The 23,957-nt window shown below is 41.8% G+C and overlaps 1 pseudogene; it reads right to left on the bottom strand.

Moving 5' to 3' along the window:
* Positions 1 to 14,257: 14,257 nt before the first annotated feature.
* LOC146857418 (uncharacterized) overlaps positions 14,258 to 23,957 on the bottom strand; it is a 172,034-nt pseudogene continuing 162,334 nt past the window's right edge.

The raw sequence follows: 23,957 nt of genomic DNA, 5'->3' as shown, positions 1-23,957 counted from the left end.
AAACAAAGTTGAAACAAATGCACAAGTTATGGTGTAGTGCAACAAGAACACTTTCCGAGGCGGCATGTATGCATCATCTCTACACTAGTCTGTTTCCAGCATTGACCTTCAACAACAACAGGAGAGAGCAGGCCCACAGTGACAGGCCTGATGGCACTTTGCTTAGCACATCCTCCGTTAAGAGTTCTTTTTTTTTTTTAAAAGAGTTGGACAAAGGCAAAGCACATATCCATTCCAAACATAGCATTTTACAATTTAAGTTGGTAAATCAATGCACCGCAGTCATCCCACCGCTACACTCGACTCCATTTCTACACAGACATTTGGGTCTGCTGTGGTTGTTGTTGACGTGTTTACCTTTAGGCTTTTATGCCACTCATGAAACGTCCTACTGACTTGTTATTATTCCATCAATCATCTCCGATACTTGTACTGACTGACTGTGAAGATCGGCCTGCAGTAGAAGTAACATTTTGTTATTACACAACAAGAGTAGAAATATTATTGATTTGAGTCACTCTTTAGTGTGTACAGTAAGACTACTAGTACACTTTGACTTCACTTCGTGCACAACAAACAAACAACAAAAACACAAACACCAATCGCTCAGAGTCAGGTGTCCAATGCATGCAATTAATTGTCATTACCTGTTCCTTCTCATCTTAAGTTAATGGGCCGTCTTTTTCGTCATCATCATCATCATGGACGGTGCTGTTGTCAGTCATACTCAGTGCGCGTGAGTCCCCTTAATGTATTCAATTAAACGCAATGTATCAAGCTGCAGGAGAAGTACAAATTTCTTATTTGCAAGAAGGGGAAAATTCACCTTGAGTTACGTTTAGTGTGTACTGTAGAAAGATGATTAGTGCACAATGACATAACTTCATACACAACAAACAACAACAAAATCACTCAGTCTGGGACTCTGCGTCCAATGCATGGCATCAATCATTACCTGTTCCATCTCATTTTCAGCTTATGGGCAGTGTCTCTCGGCTCTGAAAGGAGGATAGCTTTAGTAGTCATCTGATTCATGCTCCACTTCTTTTGGCGGGACTAGGAAAGTTTTTATTTTTTCTTCTATTTTCCATCATCCAATCATCATTCATGAGGGCAATGGATTTAGGCAGGAGATTCAGTATGATGGAGCAGAGGAGCTGGATTCGGAGGACTGTACTGTCAAATTGCAGACACCTAAAACTTGTATATTAAATAAGAAGAGTAGAAGACGGTGGTAATGGATTTGTTGTGATTCACAAGTTTGTAACCTGAACGACAGACACACAAATAAAGGGGAATAAAAGGGAGGAAGACAGTAAGTGCAAGCCTAATTGTCAGGGAAGTATAGCTCGTCCTCAAACTCTGGGGGTTCAGCCAGTAGTAGGTAATCATGTGACACACTAATTCCGTCACCTGAGCCGCTGTCCTCATCTTCCTCCCTTGCTTCATGTATTGCGTAATTCGGTGGTATGAAGTGCTGATTAATTTTGATCATTGTTAACCTCTCCACGTTTTTGGGCGAGAGACTGGTCATTCTCACTGTTACAATGGAACCAGCAGCACTGAAAACACATTCGGAAGAGACACTTGCGACAGAGCAAGCCAGATAGTTTATCGCCAGCCTGCTGAGCAGTGGCCATCCAGACCTTTCCCTATACCAATACTGCAACGGGTTTTGATCAATGTACACCTCTGTTGGGTCGTCCAGATAGGCCTGGACCATCCGCTCAATGTTCAATGGGTGCTGCTGATAAGCTTTCGGGCTCTTTTCTCTGTGCATCAGCACTGTGCTTATTAATGCCTAACTGTACATACCTTTTTTTTGTTTTTGTTTTTTATAAATTTATTTTTTGTTTTACTTCAACAAAGTCATACATTGAGCAATATAAGAAGGAACAGAAATAATATACATAAAGAATAGACAGCGAAAAAACACAGATAAGGGAAGTATCTTAAATCCATTTAGTGACTGGGTCCCAGATTTTTGATACTTGGCTTTTTTTCTTTATCCCCTTAAGCCTATACATAGCCAATTCTAAATGATAAATAGAAAGTAGCTTACATTGCCATTGATGAAAGGTTGGGGGTTCATTATCAATCCAGCGAGAAGTGATGCAGAAACGGAAAACGGACATACAGATAAACAAAAATGCTTCTTCAGCCATGGATCTTATCCCAGACTGGTCTGCTTGAATACCAAAAATTATCAAATCAGGAGAAAATTTCACAGCAATCCCTAGATTATTATTAATAAAAGATTCAATAGCAATAATAAAACAAGAAAGTTTCTCACATTTAAAAAACATATGAATGGAGTCCGCATCCACCTCATTGCAGCGATTACATCTTGATACACCACCAGCCTTCCACTTAGCTATGTTAACGGGAGAATAATAAAGATCGAAGATAGACATAAAGTGTTGGCTTTGAAGGGATCTGTTAAAGAGTACCTTAATGGATAACTCGATTGATCTTCCTATGTCGATATTTACTAAATCTAGCTTCCTTTGCCAGTTATTCTCCACAGAAGATAAGTCGTCTTCAAATTGATTAATAATCATTTGGTAGACTGGGCCTATTTTCTTTTCTTTCCTCGTAGTTTCTAATATCTTATTAGGGTTCATACAGGAATGAGTGAGAAGACCTTTCGATTCTAAAAAACTCCGGATCTGAAGATACTTGAAAAAATGATGCTGAGATAGACCATATTTAGTTTGGAGAGCTGAAAATGAAGAGAATTGAGCATCTTCGTATAAGTCTCCCAAAATCTGTATTCCAGAGAGAAGCCATTTTCTTATGATATGGTCATGAAAGACGGGAGGTAAAGCAGGATTGTTAAACATTGGGGAGTAACAGCTAATTTCACCCAGACCAAGAATTTTTTTCCTGAATTGTCGCCAAATTGTAGCACAGGCTAAAATAATCTTAAATTTGTTTTTTTTATAATAACTGGGTTCAATGATTTTAACCAAGCATTGAGGAGCCGCTTTGCCTAGCAGTAATTCATAGATTGAGGGATAAACGGATTCTTCAGTGACAGTATCCGAAAAAAGGAGTATACCCATAAATCTTAAAGAAATAAGCCAATAATACAACCGAAAATTAGGAACCCCCCACCCCCCTTTCAACCTGGGTAAAGAGCACCATTTCAACGCTCAACGAGAGCGATGATACCCCCACAGGAATCTGGAGATCATTCTATCAATTTTGGTGAAGTAATATGCTTGGAACAAGAGTGGTATGGTTCGGAATAAATATAAAAACTTTGGAAAGATTAGCATTTTAATTATATTGACTCGGCCATACAAAGAGAAGTGTAAGTTATTTAATCTCTCCAGAGTTTTATTAGAAGAGTCCAAGACAGGCTCAGTATTTAAGCGTACAATCTCATCGACCTTAGATGAAATCGTTATCCCCAGATATTGGGCTTCAGAGTCAAAAACTAATTCATTAGGTCGGCCAAAATCAGAATGAATTAGTTGAGTTTTGGCTCAGATAACTGGCCAAATTCTTCCGCCAGGAGAATAATTTTTGGTAGTGCACGTCTAATGTCTATGGTAGTTACGGCAACATCATCCGCATAGGCGAACATTTTAAATGAGTTATTATTAATTATTACAGGTATAATATCTGCCGCAGAGGATAAATTACGTAGATATGGTTCTAGATATAATGCGAACAACAAGGGGGAACAAGGGCAGCCTTGTCTAGTCCCCCTTGTTATCGTAAAGCCCTTAGAGAGAGAATTGGTTATTCTTATAGCAGCTTTAGGTTGGGTATAGAGGGCTTTAACTGCATTAATATAAGCAATGGGAAAACCCATCCAGAACAGGACAGACCATAAGAACTCCCAGGAGACCCTGTCGAACGCTTTTTCTGCGTCCAACAGGGCCACCGCAACTGGGGATTCAGAGGTCTGGGCCCAGTCTAATAGTGCTATTATTTTTTTAACATGGTCTGTCGTGTCTCTTTTCAGTATAAAGCCATGTTGTCTGATGAACACGAGCGTCGGCATCAGTGGATTCAATCTGTTGGCAAGAATTTTCGAGTAAATTTTACTATCAGTAGGAATCAGAGAGATGGGTCGATATGAGCCTAGTTCTTCACTGTTTTTACCTTTCTTTTTAAAAATTACTATAATAGCATGAGACCATGACTCAGGTGGGTTACCGGCGAAAGCAGAGCAAAAGATCTTCATTAGTTCTGACTTTAAAATTCCTCTAAATACTCGATAGCATTCTAGAGGAATGGAATCCGGGCCCATGGCTTTGCCGACCGCAAGACTGGTGATAGCTAATTCGATCTCATCCCAAGTAACTGGGGCACTAAGACACTCCACATATTCTGGTGGCATATCCAAAGTGTTAATCTTATCGAGATAATGTTTTATGGCGAGATCAGATACATTGTCCGGTTGATGATACAGCAGTTGATAAAATTCATTAAATGCTGCCAGTATATCTTCTTTAGAAGTTTTAGAGCCCCCATTAAGATCTTGAATTTTGAGAATCTCATTGGCCGTAGCTCTTTGGCGTAATCTTTGTGCTAAAACTTTACCGGTTAGTTCGCTCAGTTCATAGCTTTCAGTCCGATGTTGATTATGGTGTAGAGCTACCTGGTTGGCTATAAGCGCATAAACCGAGCTGCGTTTAATCGATAGATCGAGTTGGGATTCCTCTATGTCACTATTCAATTTAATGCTTTCCGCGAGCCGTTTCTCTGCATGTAGAACCATATCACAGTCCTTTTTAAATTTGTTCCGCTTATCTTTTAATTGGAAGTTAGCATATTTTAATGTCTCTCCCCGTACAACTGATTTAAATGTGTCCCAGACTACTGGAACTGAGGCCGACTCATTGTTAATCTCGAAAAACTCCTGGATAACATTAGACATAAACTGAATATAATCCAGTTGTAAGAGTAAATTCCGCTGGAACGTCCAGGTTGATTTATTGCCCTGTCCAACTAATGGAAGACTAAGCTTTAAGCAGAGAGGATTATGATCAGATGGTAGTTTAGGTAAAACTTCTAGCCCAATTTTATCCAAAAAAACTGAGATAAAAAGAAGTAATGAATACGAACAAATTTCCTATGCGGAGCAGAGAAAAAAGTAAAGCCATACTCATCTGGGTGGATAATATGCCAGGCATCAGATAAGGCATTATCTAATACCTTTATATCTTGGATTTTGTCTGATGCTGAAGTCAGTCTCAATGTGAATATTGAGATCCCTACAAAAAATAATGGGAATACTGCTAAGAGCGAGCTCCTGATTTAGATGATTAAATAGTTCAGAGTCATCCAGGTTGGGGCCGTAGACTGAGTAAATCACAAATCTGTTCTGAGAAATTTAGAGTTCTGCCGCGGCCCAGCGGCCCCATTTATCAGCAGAGGTCTTGATTACAGTACCCAGATTCCGGCGCATGAGTATAGCTGCGCCTCGTTTAATGCCTGTCTGCCTAGAAACTATTAACACATCCAATCCCAGATTCTTTAGCAAATCCCTTTTTTCCCAAGATAAGTGTGTCTCTTGAAGACAGAGTATATCTATTTGTAACAAATGAATCAATTTGGTCAGCATACCTCTCTTTTTCACATCATTAAGACCATTGACATTGAGAGAGCAGATTTTAATTATCCTATCCATTGGATGATGGAACACAGAAGAAGATTAAAAAATTGTGGTCTATCAGACATGGCTCCTTGTAGAGATGGAAACAAATCACAATAGCAAGAGATTTCATTACTTTGCCCAATATTGCGTCATTAGTAACCAAGCCTGAACAGCACTCCGTATCCTGCAAACAGTCAGTCATTTTCATTATATCTTGCTCAAATTTGACTGATGTTGAATAACACCCCCACCACCACCTCCACCCCACCGCATCCCCCCCTAACACCCTCCCCCCACCCCAACCCACCTTATGAGGAACAGGGACAACCAGTCCCTGGGATCACAGAGTGCCTCCCCACCCCCTCCCAGATGACCCGAAGAAAAAAAAAATCAACTTAATCCAGCCAGCGAACGATATCAATCCAACATAGCTATAATATTTTAAATAACATTTCTATAGAGAATGAACATTAGGTCATAGAGAATCAAGGTATTCCTTTGCCAGAATTTCTGAAACAATAAATCTTGTCTGATTTTTGAAAATAACTTTGAGTTTGGCTGGATTTTGTAAATAAACAGTGGCGCCTTTGCCTTGGAAACCTGCTATTAATTGCCTTAATTGCCACCGCTTAGTAACAGTAGACTGGCAAAAGCCCGGCCTGACGAAAAAACAGCAGCCATTAGCAGAACGCTTTTTGTCAGGTCTGGCCAGATCAAAAATAGCTTCTCTGGCTAAAAAGTTATTGAATCTGACCAGAATAGCTCTCGGGTACTCTCCTTCTTTTGACTTAGATTTACTTTGGAGTGGAGATCGATGAGCGCGCTCAATGACCAACGGCCAGTCCCAGGAAGTAAGTTCCGGAAATGCTGCCAGGAAAAGTTCACAAATAAATTTCCGGATATCTGCTCCACCAAAATTCTCAGGAACTCCTAACACACGCAAGTTATTTCTCCGCGATTGGTTTTCCATCTCAGCAAGCTTGAAGCTGACATCATCCCGCTGTGCTTTAACAAAGGCGAGTTCCTGCTTTTGTGTGGCAACTTCGTCTTCGAGGGTAGATATCCTGGTTTCGGCTTCCGAGACTCTGGCCGTCATGTCGGTGCAGAATTTTGTAAAACGGCGCACCGCATTTTTCACTTTTTGGCATGTGCCTTGAGTGCGGGCAATCTCCATTTTTGTGTCTGATCTATGAGCCAACATTGTCTGATATATCATAGAGAGAGTCACTTACGAGCATGGATCAGAATCAGGTTCTTCAAGAATAGCTTGATCATTCGGGAGATTAGGCTGTATGGATAGAGGGTCCTCTGCCCCATTAGACCTGTTCCTGGATGAAGGTGTCCTTCTGACCCTGTGTTTCTTTACGGTTACGCTAGAATCAGGTGACGTCTCAGTTGCCCCCGTCTCCTCTCCCGAGCTATTGTCATCTGGATAATCAGCCCAATCCTTGTCCAAGCTTTCATCGGATGTAAGGTCAGACATAGAAAAGAAAATTTCAGTAGGCTCCAAGGCAGTTTCTTGACACAACGTTGCAATAGACAGTAATGTGGGCTGAGCAGAGATAGTCATAGGGCTAGTCAAAGCATTTGTAGTAGCGTTCAGTAGCTCCCCGCCTACAGTACCAACATCAGCAGCTGTATTCAGAGTATTAGAGACTACGGATCCCAGAATGCTGTGTGACGATGCTCCAGATACAGGCAAGGGATCAGAGAAATGCATCAGTTCTGGTTCGGACGCGGGGTTTAATAAAGTGTCATTGACTACAGAGACGACAGCAGTATTTCCATCTACCCCCGTAGCCTGCGAGGAGCCCACAATGATATTAGTACTATCAGTATTGTCATGCTGGATTAGGTCTCCTGTGTCTGTTGGTGCGAGAGAAACAGTCGATGCAAATGTGCATAAATTAATAACATTTTTGGCAGCTTGTTTCTCAAAGAGTGCGGGTACAGTCAGATTAGAGCTCCTGCACGAGGGCTCTCCCCCTTTTTTAGCAGAAGAAACAGATGTAAACTCACCAATTTTGAATGTCCCACGCAATGAGTTAGCAGCTTCCAGCTCCTCTGCGCCGTTAGTACGGACGTGCTTGTTCTTGCCGCTGCGAGTGTTTGGGGGCTTCACCTGCAGGTTAGCGTTTTTTGGCGGCATTGTGTATGAGCGTAGAACAGAGCAAGACGCTGGATGTCTAGCCCACCAAAGCACGAAATGCCGGGTGAAATATCGAAGCCGAGGAAGCTGAGCAAGGAGAAGCCACATAGAGGACAGTTAGTGTGAAATATGGGCAGCCCAGCGCCGATAGAGTCGAAATCACACACACGGTAAGTTCAGTTCAGTTCAGTTCAATTCGGAGATGAAGAGGAGGGGGGAGCCAGGAACGATGGTGAATAATGTATCGATAGCAGCTTCAGCGGGAGCGGCTGATACTATCGCAAGCTCATTGTAAGACCAGGATCGGCCAGTATGTTTTCCTTCAGCGCCGGTTTTTTTCGGGTCAGGGAATCAGGGAGCGAGATGGGAGGCTGCTCACACCGCTAGGCTAGCAATCGCCATCTTGCCTCTCACCAGATTGGTCCCGCCTAACTGTACATACCAATCGTCTAACGATTCTACTGGGCCTAATGATCCAGTTATTGTTACTGTTGTTGAGAGTGATGGTGAGTGTTGTGATCCAAACGCACTGCCCTCAGCCTCCGAAGTTGCACTTGATGCTGCATGCCCTGCTGCAGTACTTCTTGTGGGTTGAACTTGCGGGCTTTTAATTAGCAGCCGTTAATTTTCCAACTTACTCGCTGCCTCAGCTATATAAGTTTTGTAGCGGGTAACATCAATCTCTGAAAAAGGAAAGAATGTCTTCAGTCCAAATTTTGCCCGTGGATCCAGAATTGTGGCACAAATGTAATGTTCTTGTGACAAAATTTTATTTTATATCCTTGTATTTTCAGCTAAGCGACGGGCTAAGCTCTCCACCAAGTCATAGGCTCCCTTTTTGTCCTCTACACCTTTGTATGATTCAGACACCTTCTTCAGCTGATGCTCTAGCATTTGCAATAATGGGATAGCTTGGCCCATTGTACAGTCCTCCTTGCTGACTTCACGTGTGAAGACCTCAAAAGGACGGAGCATCTCAGTCAGGCATTTAACTAGACCACATTGCTCCATCTAAAGGGTCATGCCTTTAACAGTAGCATCCCCTCTTTGCCAGACATATTCATTGAGTGGCCTGTACTGCTCAAACAGACGATCAAGCATGTAATACGTTGAGTTCCAACGTGTTGCCACCTCCTGGATGAGTGCTTTGACTGGCATCCTATATTCACGTTGAATGATCCTCAGCTGCTTCCGAGCTTTAAAAGAATGGCTGTAATGAGTGCATATTCTTCGGCAGATGGCCAGTAAGTTGCTGACTATGGGTTCTTTTTTCAGAAAGTCTTGAACTATAATATTTATGCAGTGCGCCAAACACGGAACCCTGAAATAGGAACCAAGATCCATGGCCTTAAGTACAATACTGCCATTGTCTGTGGCAACAAAACCAATACTAAGCCCTCTTGGGCGCAGCCATTCAAAAACCTTGCTGCAAAACTCTTGCAAAATGTTTACAGCAGTATGAGATTTCTCCATGGCGGACATGGCTACAGTTGCATGTTTCCGAGTACCTTTAAAAATCGCAGCTGTGTCAACAGCACCTCGTTCAGATAGCTTACCTCTAACCCCCACAAAAGAGACCCAGTGTGCAGTGATGCACATGTAATCTGTGGCTTGGCAGCTGGTCCACATGTCTGTTGTCAGGTGGATATTGTGAACAGCACTCTGCTGCAAAGCTTGTCCAACCAATTCCAGCACATCATGATGTAGTGCCGGAACAGCAATTCTTGCAAAATAGGACCGGCTGGGAAACTTCCATTTAGGGCAGATGGCTGACACAAATTCAAGGAAACCCACCCCTTCCACAAATGAAAAAGGGAGAAGGTCCAGCGCTAACATTTTAGCCAGCTTCGCATTGTACAACCGTGCTGTTGGGTAGTTGCATTGGAACTGCCCCTCCAACCTAAGCATGCTCTCAATGGTAGGCTGGATTACTTTCCTTTGTGGTGCTGTTGTTTTCATTAACCTACTTAGGCTCAACAACGCAGTTTGTCTCATTGCGGTACTCGGTTGCCTTGGTGTCTCAGCCTGACTCTGAGTATGGCTCTTACTGCGGTGCCACTCAGATGTTACTGAGGAGGATGTGGGTGGTACCACTACACTACTGAGGACAGGGCTATAAATGCCTCCCTCTTCTTCACCTTCCACCTCAATAATATCGCCCCCTGATTCTTCCTGACCAACTTCAATGGGTTGAGTTTTTCTACTTTCTTTTAACTGAAGTAGGTGATTCTCCCACACTATAGTGTGGTGTATTCTGAGATGACTTGCTTGGCCTCCGGTACCATAGTTTGTACCAAGCTTACCCCGCCGAAAACCTTGTCGACAAATTGAGCATATAGCAACGTTCTCCTCCTTGGTGCTAACAGAAGTCCCAAACTGGGGAGGAGAACTTTCTGGCACTGCTGGTACCAGATTAACTGGAGGGTGTGCTTGGAATGCTCATCTGTGACTTTTACTACCACTACCTACTGAGATGGTTGAGCTGGATTTAGGTCCCTGCCGGGCCTTGGAAAATATGGCAGCTGGAGGAAGTGGTGGTGTAAACTGTGTTGGTGATATCCGTGCTACATCCCGCTCAGTAGCAGCCTTTCTGGATAGGGAGAGAATGTTGGTCTCCAATCCCTTTGGGGCGGGAGTGATGTGCGTGATGACTGGCTCGTCTTCATCAACATCACCTCCCTCTTCTACATCTACCTCCATAACTCTAAGTTTTTCTGGGACCTTCCTTTTCAGAAGCATTGTCTTGTGGCGTGCAGCACTCTCAGACTGAGTTGGTGGCTGCCAAGTGGCATCACGATCATCAGAAGCGGGACTTGAAGAAGAAGATGATGGACTGAGCTTCCTTTTCCTTGCTGGTGGTCTGGAAGACAATAGATCTTCCGAAACAGTGGTTTGCTCCACTTTGTCTGCAGGAAGCTCGATTTCCTGAAATGCCCCTATGTCAGGAGCAACAACTACTATGGTGGGCTGTTGCGGCTGCTGCTGTTCTTGTCACGGCTGCTGCTGTTCTTGTTGCGGCTGCTGCTGTTCTTGTTGTGGCTGCTGCTGTTCTTGTTGCGGCTGCGCACTTATCTATTGAGTTTCCGCCTGCGTTGATTGTGTACTACTTTGCGATAATGACATTTCAACATCGCTGCTCGTTAGTAGACTGGCTAACTCTGCGACACTCAAGGCCTTGGGCCTAGGTTGGTGGGGTTGGACCGCTGGTGCTGAGGTGCTGCTCCCAGCTTGGTTCCCGGACAACGCTGCTGCAGGCGTAACTTTTTTGGTGCCAAATAAAAATTGGCCGGCACACCAGTCGTGGTTAATGGTACTTCCTTTTTCTGTTCCTTCTTCTCACCGGCAACTTTCTTGGTACTGGACCTGGTACCTTTCTTTGGGGCCATCTTCTTCAGATGTCAGGCAGGACGCAGATGCACAGCAAGGTCTGGTCACACGTGGACGTGATGCGCAGACTTCTGTCTGGCTGGAAGTACAACGGGTGATGATGATGACACCTCCTCCGGCGTTTTGTGCACCTAAAAGCAAATAAGCCAGGAGAAGAACATCAGTGAAATGTTGCATTTGTTGTTGTGGTTCAGTTACTTACTACTGTACTAGTGCAAACAAAAGATATAGTCTACCCATTTCTGACTTTTTTTCAACAAGGGCTATGTTATACTACTGTGTGTACACAGTCACACACTACACTCTCAGGAAGGATAGGAAAGATAATAAGACCCACCAAAATAAAAATGTAATGGAAGTGGGGTGGACCCTATTTGCCTATTTGCCATTAAATTATTTGAGCATCTCAGCATCCATGGAGCTGCTGCTGGCAAAGGGGGTGGATGGTTGGAAGCAGTAAGCCAATTGGAAAACCATGCAGGCCTATATGGCAAAAGCAGGACCCTAATAACTCCCAACACAAAAAAAGGCCACCAGCCACATGGACACTCACAAATCACAAACAAGCAGGGGGCCTGGGAAACACCAGGAAACACCAGGAGCTGACAAAAGGCCTATAAAAGCCAGGCAAAGGATGCATGCTAAAACACACTGCTCTGCCTTTTTAATGCAACAAAATGCAAATACGAAAATTCACAGGCCCCAAAAAGGTCTGCAGGGTGCATGCATTGCACACCAACACACACCAGACACATGCAACAAAAGCATGTCTTTAAGACAACCAACATCAGAAAGCCCACCCCAAAAAAACACACTTGCCAACTCAATCCAATGCCATCCATGCCCTAAATGATGTCTAAATTCAACAGACCACACAGAAACACTTGATTAATACAGCTGTGGCTACCTGCTCTGATCCTACTGGATGAAAGCAGGCCTGTTGGCAGACAAGGCCAGACAAATGTGCAGGCCTAGGCTTCAAAATGGCCACCAGCCACATGGCCAGGCCCAACAACATCAGACATCCCACCCCAAAAAAACACACTTCCCCAACTCAATCCAATGCCATCCATGCCCTAAATGATGTCTAAATTCAACAGACCACACAGAAACACTTGATTAATACAGCTGGGGCTACCTTCTCTGAGCCTACTGGATGAAAGCAGGCCTGTTGGCAGACAACAAGGCCAGACAAGAGACAACAAGCTTGCAGGCCTAGGCTTCAAAATGTCCACCAGCCACATGGCCAGGCCCAACAACATCAGAAAGCCCACCCCCAAAAAACACACTTCCCAACTCAATCAATCAATTAGTCCTTTATTCGGTTTTTATATATTTGGAAAATAAAAAACCATAAAAGTACATATTAAGAGAAGGTTTACACAGATAAGATAATTTGAATCTTCTGGTAAAGGACAAATGAAAAAATTCATCTACAACTATCACGATTTTTACAATTAAAAAAATAAATACAATTAAGAGCAGTTTAAAAAAGAAACATCTTAAGCTGTACAGCTAATAAAAAAGTAAGGATGATCCTGACAAATACATTTCTCAGCTTAGTCTAAATTTGGCCTTTGTCTGATAACAAACTTCAAAAATGTAACTATAGCTTTAGCAGAGCATTCTTCATCCAAATATTGGAGGGAGAGAAATGCGATGCGACACCTTCAAAAGCCCAACATTTTTAGAATCGGTACAAGCCAACGTTTCCTTGGTTCACGATAAAACGTACAGAATAGGATTGTGTGGATTGTAGATTGGGCAGAGACATCATCACAAGGACATGATTGTAGATTCTTTCCCCAGTCGTTAGTTGTTGGAAAAGTGACCAGACGGTGGAAAATATCCAACCTAAACCGGGTTAACAAAAATCTTTTGTAGCTAGAAGGATTGAAAGTTAAGTAGGGTTGGATGGACAGAGTTGTTTGAATTAATAACATATGTTGGACTGTTATTTTCCTGGCCTCATTAGTCAGACACAGGTATTCTAAGTGCATCAAGCATTGTTTTTTAAACGCTTTTCTAGAGAGTTCTGAGATTAGGATAGGAGTATGATAATATTGCACCATATCCAAGTCATACAAAATGTTTTTAATGTAAGCTATCCATCCAATCTTATGAGCATTCTCTAGAGAAATACAGTCCTGAATAAACCCTTGGCAGAAGATAGTTTTATCTGATGTCCAAATACGGTGCCATAAGAGGAGAGGTTGGATTTTAACTAAGTCTGTCAAATAAGACAGCCCCAGTTCCAAATGGCACGAATAAATCGCAGTGCCCTGAGGGACAGCGAGAAGAAACCTTAAAAAACTGTTTTCAACCTTTTGTAGGGCTTCAACCTTCCCATGCCTCCACACGCCGGCCCCATATGTTGCAATGGCTACACATTTAGCTTTATATATCTTGATGAGTTCAGTGGGAGGCTTCATTCCCAATCTCCTCGAACAATTAACTAACGCAACTGTTGCCCTTATAAAAAGCAATTTCCTCGACTCAATAGCCTGCCTCCAGGAGCCTTTATGATCTATTAGAATTCCCAGATACGGGTATGTGTTAGTGCTCTCAAGTTTTACATTATCAATAAAGATAGCCTTAATTTTCTTAATTCTGGAACCTGAGGACATAACAAAAGTTTTTTTAATGTACATTTTTTGATCCAGGTTGGCCATAAAAGTGCTGTATCTCACGAGAGCGCATTGTAATTCTAAGGGGGTGCGAGCTAAATTCACGGCGTCATCGGAGTAGAGTAGGGCCGGTATTGGGCGATTGTTGATAATAGGCAGATCCTGGGCTGGCACCCTTTTACCATGTCCTGTTCCAGGCCATTTGTATAGAGGGTAAAGAGAAAGGGGGCCAGGACACAGCCCTGCCTAACCCCTCTCTCTACCCTAAATGATGCCGTTAGTTCCCCCCCAACGCCATACCTAACTCTGGCTGTGGCAACAGAGTATAATTCACGCAAAAAATTTACAAGAGACTGGTCTACCCCCATATCCAGTAGAGTGGACCATAACTTAGTATGACTAACACAGTCAAAGGCTGCCGACAGATCAACGTACGCCATATATAAAGCCCCCCCCCCTTAGCATTTACGTACTTGCCCATCAAAAGAGACAAATTGAGGGCTTGTTCAGTAGTTCCAAGTCCTTCTCGAAACCCAAATTGAATATCTGATATGATCTTGTTATCGTCCGCCCACTGCTGGAGTCGCTCAAGGATAACTCTCCCGCCACTTTCCCCAGAGAGTCCAGCAGAGAGATGGGACGGTAACAGGAAGGGGATTGGCGGTCCCCTTTTTTAAAAATGGGAACAAGAATGGATTTTGACCACGAGTCCACAAGCCCTACAGCACAGGATGCTCGTAGGACTCTGGTCAGAATTGGGATCCACAAGTCCATGTTGAATTTAAAAAGATCTATTGGGACCCCATCGGGGCCTGGAGCCTTTCCATTTTTGCTGCCCATCACTGCGAGCTCCTCTTCTTCGAGCGTTACATCTAGAGCAATCAGGAATGGAGTTATTTTGGTCTCAGTAATGGTTGTGACCTCTGCATTATGTGTTTCATGCCCATTATGGGGGGGGTACCAAAAATCCGCACAAAATGCTCAACCCATAGTTGTTCATCTATCGCGACATCAATTTTGGGCTTGTGACTAGAATCTGACAAAAAAGGTGACTTTATGAGCGCCCAAAAAGCGGCACTATCTCTTAAAGTGCAAGATTTATGGAGTTGAGCCCACAGATCTTTTTTCAGTTCAATTTTCCTAAGTTTTATAACCCGGTTATATTCCCTTCTAAGAGTGCCGATTTCCTGGGTGACCCTTTTTGTTTTATGTAATGCTGCTTTTAGTTTTATATATGCATTAGCACAACTACTATTAAACCCTACTTTGGTTTTGGGCTTACTATTTTTCAATTTGACGTGAAGGGCTTCTTTTATTGATTTTGTCACGATCGCGAAATTAGTCAAAACATCCTCATTAGGGGTAGCCAAATCAAGACAGTTTTCAATCGCATTTCGTGAATTTTAACCACACTCGTGGTGATGTCCAATGGGTCCACTTTTTCCCACTAAAGTGAATACCCATTTAGCCTATCTAAAATCAAGGTATTTTGCCCAAGGGTCCTCATTATATTGTGCCTATCTTGCTTCTGCGGAAGATTTAGGGTAATACTGTTTGGATAATGATCACTAATAGTGATATCATGGGTCTTAAAATTCAAGACTCGAGATCCAGCTTTGGAGGAGATGAATATAAAATCTATTATGCTTAACCTTCCTCTACCGTTGAAGGTAGGAATAAGGGGAATAGAGGGGTTCACCGTGTAATTTGCCAAAGCTATGTCTAAGCCACATAAGGTTTCATTCAAGCAATCCCCTGATGCGGTATGGGGAAAATGAGTTATCGGATTTTCGTTCTCGTCCTTAATACCACAAACTGAGTAATCGCTAATCCTGCAAAGAGTTTGGTTAAAGTCGCCACCCCAAATAATTACCACATCTTTGGTGACCTTGTTAATTATATCCTGGACGGAAAGAAAAAATTCTTTAATCACTCTTATAAACTCTCCTGGATGGAGATTGTTGTAAAAATTGACCAGTATAAAAATGTCAGTTTTACCCAGGTACAGGATTAAGATTTGGAAATTCGATTCAAATTTACTTGGGACTATTTTCTTGACCTGCACAAGATTAGAAACAAATATAGTCAGACCACCTTTTCCTCTACCAGAAGGTGATGGTAAAGCTGGAGTGTATCTCAGATGTAGGCCATGTTTCTTGTATACAAAGGATACTAAATTTATGGACAAAACTAAGCCAAATGTCATTCGCCACTTTTGTACGCAGACCTGCAGTGTTCCAGTAAAGTATGCTCAAGTTAGAGTTGCCCCAAGAGCTAGCATGAACTTGGCCTGTTCTTGTATTCTCCTTTAAAGAAATACACTGGATCTTACTAACCGAAGTTACTCGGTTGTTTCTGTCGGCTGAACCCAAGATAACTGATATATTTTGCAAATTCTCAATCGAAGTGTAAATTTCAGGAGTATTAGTGGTGACAATTATAGACCGTTTAGGGGAAGAAATCACATCCACCAGATTAGGGATCAAACTATCAATTGTGCCCTCTATACTAAGTCAATCCACCCCCTCCAATTCTGAAAGCCTATCAAATTGATTAAACGTGGGAATATTAAATCTGGTTCTATGCCCCTCCATCTTACCTTTGTGCAGGGGCCCCGTTTGATGCTTGTTTAGTGCTAGAGAGGAAGATGGGGGATAAAAATAGCTTCCCAACTCAATCCAATGCCATCCATGCCCTAAATGATGTCTAAATTCAACAGACCACACATAAACACTTGATTAATAAAGCTGTGGCTACCTGCTCTGATCCTACTGGATGAAATCAGGTCTGTTGGCAGACAAGGCCAGACAAGCTTGCAGGCCTAGGCTTCTAAATGGCCACCAGCCACAAGGCCAGGCCCAACAACAGAAAGCCCACCCAAAAAAACACATTTCTCAACTCAATCCAATGCCATCCAGGCCCTAAATAGTGCTTGAAAATGAAATGCATTCAAAAAACACCAAAGGAACAGTTGCTTCATCATGCACACACCCATGAGGCCATGACTAGCTCGGGCCTACTACTGTCTACTACTACCCACAACATTTTTAAAAAAGGAATGATAGTTACCAAAAATAAATTGTAGTTACAACAACTGCAATGCCCCCAATCAAACAGACACAACAACCAACTAACTTGTAAAATATCCAATTAAAAAATCCTCAAATCCAATTGCAATGATGCAGCAGACAAAAAGAGTGATCTTTCCAGCTCAAAATCCAAAGGCAGAATGAGCAGGAGATGGACAAAGCACTGGGAGGAGCCTGCTGGACAGGAACAGGAAGTTGGAGATTCTGTGGCACTTCCTCCCTCTCCCCACCTTTTTAAAAAAGGACTCCTTGCACAAAAAAGGACAGCCAAATGTCAATCTGAGGAGTTATTTTCATCCAAATCATCATTTGCAGAAGGTTTAATGCTGCTAGAGCTGATATTCTTCTCCAAATTGAAAATTTTACATGTTCGAGTTCTCGAGCTTCACATTACTTCTGCCGGATGTTGATGGCGTGTCCAAAATGACTTGATCGCGTTCTCTCGCTCCCTGTCGCGTTGGATATGACGTGTTCGGGGTCTCTTGCTCCTTTTCACATTCGATATGACGTGCCCGCGTCCTCACGTTCTCGCTCGCAGTGGAGAATGACGTGTTCGAGATCTCAATCTTCTCATACTCTCGCGGTGCATGATCACGAGAAGAACGACGTTAATGCGGGCGCGAACTGTCGCGAGACAGCGCAAATGGCTACCAATAATCCAACATCTCGCGGAGAACACGACCGGATCGGGAAAACATGTCGGCGAACGCGGGGACTAAGGTAAGTCGATCGTGCACACGCAAGTATGTATTTTTTTACAGCGCAAGCAAGAAAAAAATTACCGGTAAGATGCGGATTGCGGAAATTTTGACATTTTCGCGCTTTCCACGGAACGCAAAAATGTCAAATTATCGCAATTTACGCGAGCGGAATGGAATTTTAGCCCAGGCCTAATTATAATCCTTTTGAATATTGATATATGGCTATTACAGGAAAGGAGTATCTGAGAAGAGAGAAACAGAACAGTCGGTCAACGTTGTGATGGAAGAGGATTTTCGCAGCCCCCACAAGGGCCTGTTTGCAGCTATTCTGTATTAGATGCAGGTATCTTTTGAAGAAAGCCAACCCTCCAGCAGATGGATTTAATATTTTTTTCTGAAGATTAAGACGTACGTCCTTTCGGACATGAAAAATCTTGTGTGTGCAGTGTGTGTGTGGTGCAATCAAGTGTCCTTCAGATCCATGACTGAAGATAAGTGTTTTTATGCTCAAAATAGCATTATGGTTATCACAATTATAATGTTTCCTAGACCTTTAACCTGTCAGGTGTTGTGTGATAAGAAGAATGGCGCATGCACTGTTTTTACAGTGTTAGGACAGCCATCGAACCTTCGGAACTTCAACAATCCAAAAGCACAATTCTTCTCTGTCCCGTCCTAACATCTTGATTCTCTGCTGCAGACATGGAGGAAGCTGCTCAGGTCACACCGGAAGGAGTTGGTAGAGTACCCGGGTCAAACAGGATTCCTTTAGAAGCCATCCTAGAGTCATTTGATGGTCATCCAACTACATTAGAAGTCATTTTCACATCATCAGACATCAAAAAACTCTTGAAGTCATCAGCAAAGCTGAAAAGCTCAGCCTGATGATTTGAGGATGACCTTAAAATGAGTATCCAATGACTTTAATAGGTGTCATTATTCATAATAATGATTTATGGATGACTTGAAAAAGAGTATCTGATGACTTCAGAAGGTGTCGTTTTTCCTGATGATTTAAGGATGACTTGAAAATGACTATCCGATAACTTTACAAGATGAGATTGTTCCTGATGACTTTGGGATGATTTGAAAATAAGTATCTGATTACTTCAAAGGTACTATTGTGTTTTCAATTAGATGTTTTTGCTTTTGGTGATTTTTACAGGTATTGCTTGTCTATTTAGAGCGCACGTCCACCACTTTTGTTTCAGTTTTTCTAGAAAAATGCAAACTGTTGGATGATTGCACGATTAATTGCGGATAAACGCAAAACGACATATAAGTTTTCTATTATACACAACTGAGAATACAATGTGCTTTAGCAAACTGTGCATAAGTCATAGGTTATTTTTTAACACATTTGTTTATTTTTGTCACTTTCTTTTTGTTCAAAACAGGTAAAATAAGCATCCACTGTAAAAGGATCAATGCTCAACATTAATAAAGATGAACATTGGCCATTGTATGCATAGTCACTGAAGTTAAGCGACAATGAAGTATGAAAATATGTGGCAGGATAGACTAAATAACGTAACAAAAACAAATGCTGCACATTATGCAATCACTGGAGGCACATTATGCAGCAGAATCTTTATCTAGCGCACTGATATTTATTGATTTGCACCGCAAAACAATACACAAAGTGACAGAAACAAGCATCCATCAAACAAATACACAAATTATGAAATATTTCATTTAATTCACAAACAAATACAAAGTTTTTTTTTACCTTTAATGGGAAGGTTGAAGCTTTTCTAAACTCAATTGAAACCACCCATTGGCCATACTGTATTGTACTTGATGTACTTACACTGCTTCCAAAAATCAATGTCAGGATACCAAATGAATAAGTGGCTGCACAATTATAAAACATTTTTGATTGTTCAGTTGTACATTTTGCCTCTATATTGATATACACTTTATTATTTGACCAACATTACTATGTTTTATGAGCAGTCTAGGACCCCTGCGTAGATGTCGCGGACCCCTAGGTGTCCTTGGAGCACAGGTTAAGAATGCTTATCAAGATGATGTCTAATCAAGTGTGCTATAAAAATAGATGTGCATGTTGGAGAACTTTCTATCATGATTTGCCTTAATCTATTTCAAATCGATTTGCATTTCACTTACAAATGATTCATTTTCTACCTGAATGTAAAAACAGGCACATTTTATCATTGATATCCTGATAGCTGTGATGTTGTTATCTACTACTACCAGATGAACTGTTTCCCTGATGTCACAGGATTCACACTTAAGTGGAACCATGAGTGCTAGGTTAACAGACACTTCTGCCTGCTTACACTGAATGAATCTAGTGACTCTGCCATAGGCAAACACTCCAGGTTCTGTTTCATATTTTATCACACTTTGGTCTCTCCTCTGAATACGAGTGTAATTTGAGCTGTAAACAAGAAGATTGCTTTGTTCTAAAAATATTTTGTTATAGGCTACTACATCCGAGCCTAAAATATGAGTGATACGAGTTACTGCTATATATTCAATCTCTGTTAAGCTGTAAGGGTATGTAGAACCAACACTGTAAATATATTTTTCTATTTTTAAGTATCGCTATCTCTTTCTATTATATGAACACATCATACTCTGGTAAAATTCAGCCTCAACACTATCAGGAGGCAAATGATTTTCCATTAACACAGGTATTACTTGTATCATATTTACTGCATCTAGAATGTGTGTTACTATGCCTACTGTACCATGCATATGTTGTAAAAGAAAACCATAAAGATCTTCAAAAACAAAACAATTAGCAGTAATCAGAGGCCCTGCTGCTCTTACACTGTCTACTAAGTGGACCAATTGATGAACATTCATTGTCAAAAATCTTTTTTCATATAAATCAATAAACAGTTGCACAAACAAAAGTAAACACTGTTCTGCTATATTTAAATCTTCCTGGCTAATGTCATCATTTAATAGCTTATAAATTGCTTTCAGTACACAAAAGTGTAAATAGCGTGATCTATCTAAAACATGTTTTAACACAGGCATTCCATAAAATAAAAGAAAGTTTTGAAACTCTGAGGCCTTCCAATATGGTAGTTCATCAACAGACCTTGGAACTCTGCTAACGTCCAGTGTGGGTTTTATCTGTTTCAAATAGACATTAAGTACTTTTACTTTTTCATAAAAAGAGTATGAATTATGCTTATATTCTTTAGTGAACCAGATGTTCATCAACAATTTCATAATGCCACTACACACTCCATGCATGTAATCAATCACAAATCCTCTGGTTACACAAAAATGTTCAAAAACATGAACCCCATGGGACCTTTGATCCCTCTTACACTATAATCAGAAAGTCCACTCTCGATATTACCTATTGCACTGTTTATATCAGATTTAATAGTATTGAGTGTCCTTGGTGGGCCTTTTGGGTTTTCAGCATTGTAAGGAAATACTCTACAGTGCCCTTTTCCTGAAACAGTCACTTCACCCTCTTGTAGACAATGCCAGCACCCAAACTTCCCATTAAACTGGGTGCTGTTTGAAACAAGACAACGAGCTGGTAAATCACATGTGATTGTCAGAAGTGTAGAGTGGCAAGTAAAACTACAATTGTTATGATCTTTAAATGACACTCCACTTTCAAGCTGTGCAAGTTCCTTATATAATGGTTTTAACCCCTTCGCTGCGGCGCAAATTCCGCCGCAGCGCTGGGGGGGTGAGGGGTGAGCGCGGCGCCGCCATGCTCATGACGGAACTGTGGTAAATAATTTTCCTTTACCTGGACTTAATTTGATACAGAAACATAATTAAATAGCTCAGTAAAATGAGAGGCAGAATCCGTGGTATTAGAGGTTCGGAATGGGCTTTATTCCAATGATCGATTATAATCGGTTGCTCCAAGTTCCATCACCACGGAGGTTCAGGAAGTGAAGTACATACTTTATTGACAAGAAGTAACCTTTATAGTACATACATTACAATGAAGCGAATGCAATAGGCGTAACAATTGATAAGGAAAATGACGATTTATCTGCGTAACCAAAAAATGGGTGTAATAAGGAGTAAAAAGGAACATAATTGGTTATGATGTCACATATAGGTGGATCTATAAGATAATACTTGGCATAGATGCGCGCGCAGCAGTATGACGTGTGATTGACGTGCAACTAGGGGGTGAAGGGGACTTGACATTTAGCTCTACATGTGGAGACAAAAAGTCTGGGAGGTCAAGTCAACCTAATCCCAAATCATATCTAACATCCTATGTTTAAAGAACTATGTTATCCACAAAAGAAGGACTCTCGGACAGAATCTATTCTATACTGACTGTGCGTGCGTGTACAAGCGTCTAAGTGTCTACACTGAAAGCGAGGGGGTAGGAATATTCCATGGTAACAGGGCTATGAATTACTTGCATGAGGACAGAGAAGTCGAGCCTTTTGCTCGGTAGCTGGAAGAATGTTTACTTAAACTACTAGACAGGAATGCATCGGCTGAGGGGGAAGCAGATAACTCGAAGGCGAAATACAGTTCTTGGCAGAGAATAGGCTGATGTCAGGCTTCGTGAGCCGCGCAGAGAATGAGACAAAGTTCATGGTCACAGATGCAGGCTCGAACTGGAGTTTTCAGAGGCAGAAAGCAAGAGGAGTTTGATGACAGAATCAGGGCCTACTGGCCTGGACTGTAAAATGGCATAAGTGAACCATATAAAGCCGGTGGCCTTTCATGTTTAGGAATGGAATATCCGGCCTATTCATGGCGGATCTGACAGAGGTCATGTTGACGGTGGACGCACATGTATTTGCGTCTTCATAACTGGAACTGGAGGGAACATACATGTACTTGTGACATGCACATAGAACCGTTGGGGTCCAAGATAGGGGACATAACTGACCAGAAAAATCCATATTTCCACATTCCCTCCTTGTCCCCTACTTGCCCGTTAAGAGATATCAATCTTCATCAATCCATTGATCTGTTCATATAGCATCATTTGTTCTTCTTTCGTCTTCCGGGATCTTGAATGAAAATCTTGATGTGGAATGCACGATGTGGCACACAGACCACAGATCGCTGGTCCACATTGTAGACATAGACAGCAACTGAATAGTATGAGAAGGCCAATACCTAGGAAGGATAAAACTCTCCATCCCCAGGCTGATATCACACTCCAAAACCAACTGGACCAAGTCCAAGTGCCTGGGTTCTGGTGTATCTGGTTTACAATCTTATGAAGGCGAGTGATGGCTTTATATACAGATGGCGAATTTTCTGGTATGAATACGCAGCAGCTTGATCCGATGACCCTACAAGCTCCGCCCCTATCAGCCAGGATGACGTCAAGAACAAGACGATTTTGAAGCACAACAATCCGCATAGCAGACTGCTCTTCCGTTAAATTGCCTAAGGCGGAAATAGTCTCATTCACTACTGCTTCAAGGGTTCTAGTTAATCTACGTATCAGTTTACTATTAGTAACAGTACCTATATAAGGAAAGATGCCTTTATTGAAATCTACATACTTGTCCCATGCCGTCTCAGTGTAATCGACAATGGGGAGATCTCTCCGCTCTCTGTTGTGTACTAAATGAATATTTCTGTAATAATCAGGAGGAGCTAGGAAAACAGGTGGCAAAAGGAATGCAATGTAGCAGGTACCATCCCAATCTAGAGGTAGACGCATATATGCAGTCTGACCACATATAAAGTAGGAGTGGCGATAAGCTCTAAATGAAGATTTGCCTCGATCACTGAATTCTACTATAGTAGTGCATTTACTATGGCCCATATGTATGGAACCAACCTTTCTTACACATAATTCACCCTTCGCTGGGAATACTGACATGTTGGGCAAGACTAGTTCAACTTCGGATACGACATTTAGAATCATGAGATTAGGTGTAAAATTACCTAATCCATATACTTCATTTTCTAGATCAGTTCCTGTTCTCTTGGGGCGACCCTCCTTGTCAGGGTAGCAGACCTTGAGTAAAACTAGGTTCAGATTTCCCCATACCCAATGATCTTGGTAAACTGCTGTGTCTGAGTCTATGGAATTGATTAAACTAAACCATGCTCCACAGGATCCATTATGTGTAAACGGATGTGGAAAGAAAGGCAGGACTCCTTCATAATTCTGATAGGGAGGGAGTCGGCCACACACCCAACAATTAGTGGCATTACTAGTCTGATGGGAATGATGTAACATACTAATGAAAGTGTTATTGCGCAGCGCAAGTCTATAAGACAATTCATGCGGAGGTAAGTCACTAAAAGAATGTTCAGCAGTAACATTATAAACATGTCTAGAAATAGGGTAATATATGTGCAACAATATACTTGCAGTAATTATTAAAAGACTCAAGAAAAACAAGATTATTAATGTCACTATGCAATGGCTACGCAGTGATTTACAAT

Source organism: Triturus cristatus, chromosome 3_2 (assembly GCF_964204655.1).
Source record: "Triturus cristatus chromosome 3_2, aTriCri1.1, whole genome shotgun sequence".
In the NCBI taxonomy this organism is placed as follows: Eukaryota; Metazoa; Chordata; class Amphibia; order Caudata; family Salamandridae; genus Triturus; species Triturus cristatus.
The sequence above is the reverse complement of the archived record's forward strand: the minus strand, read 5'-3'. Positions and strand labels throughout refer to the sequence as shown.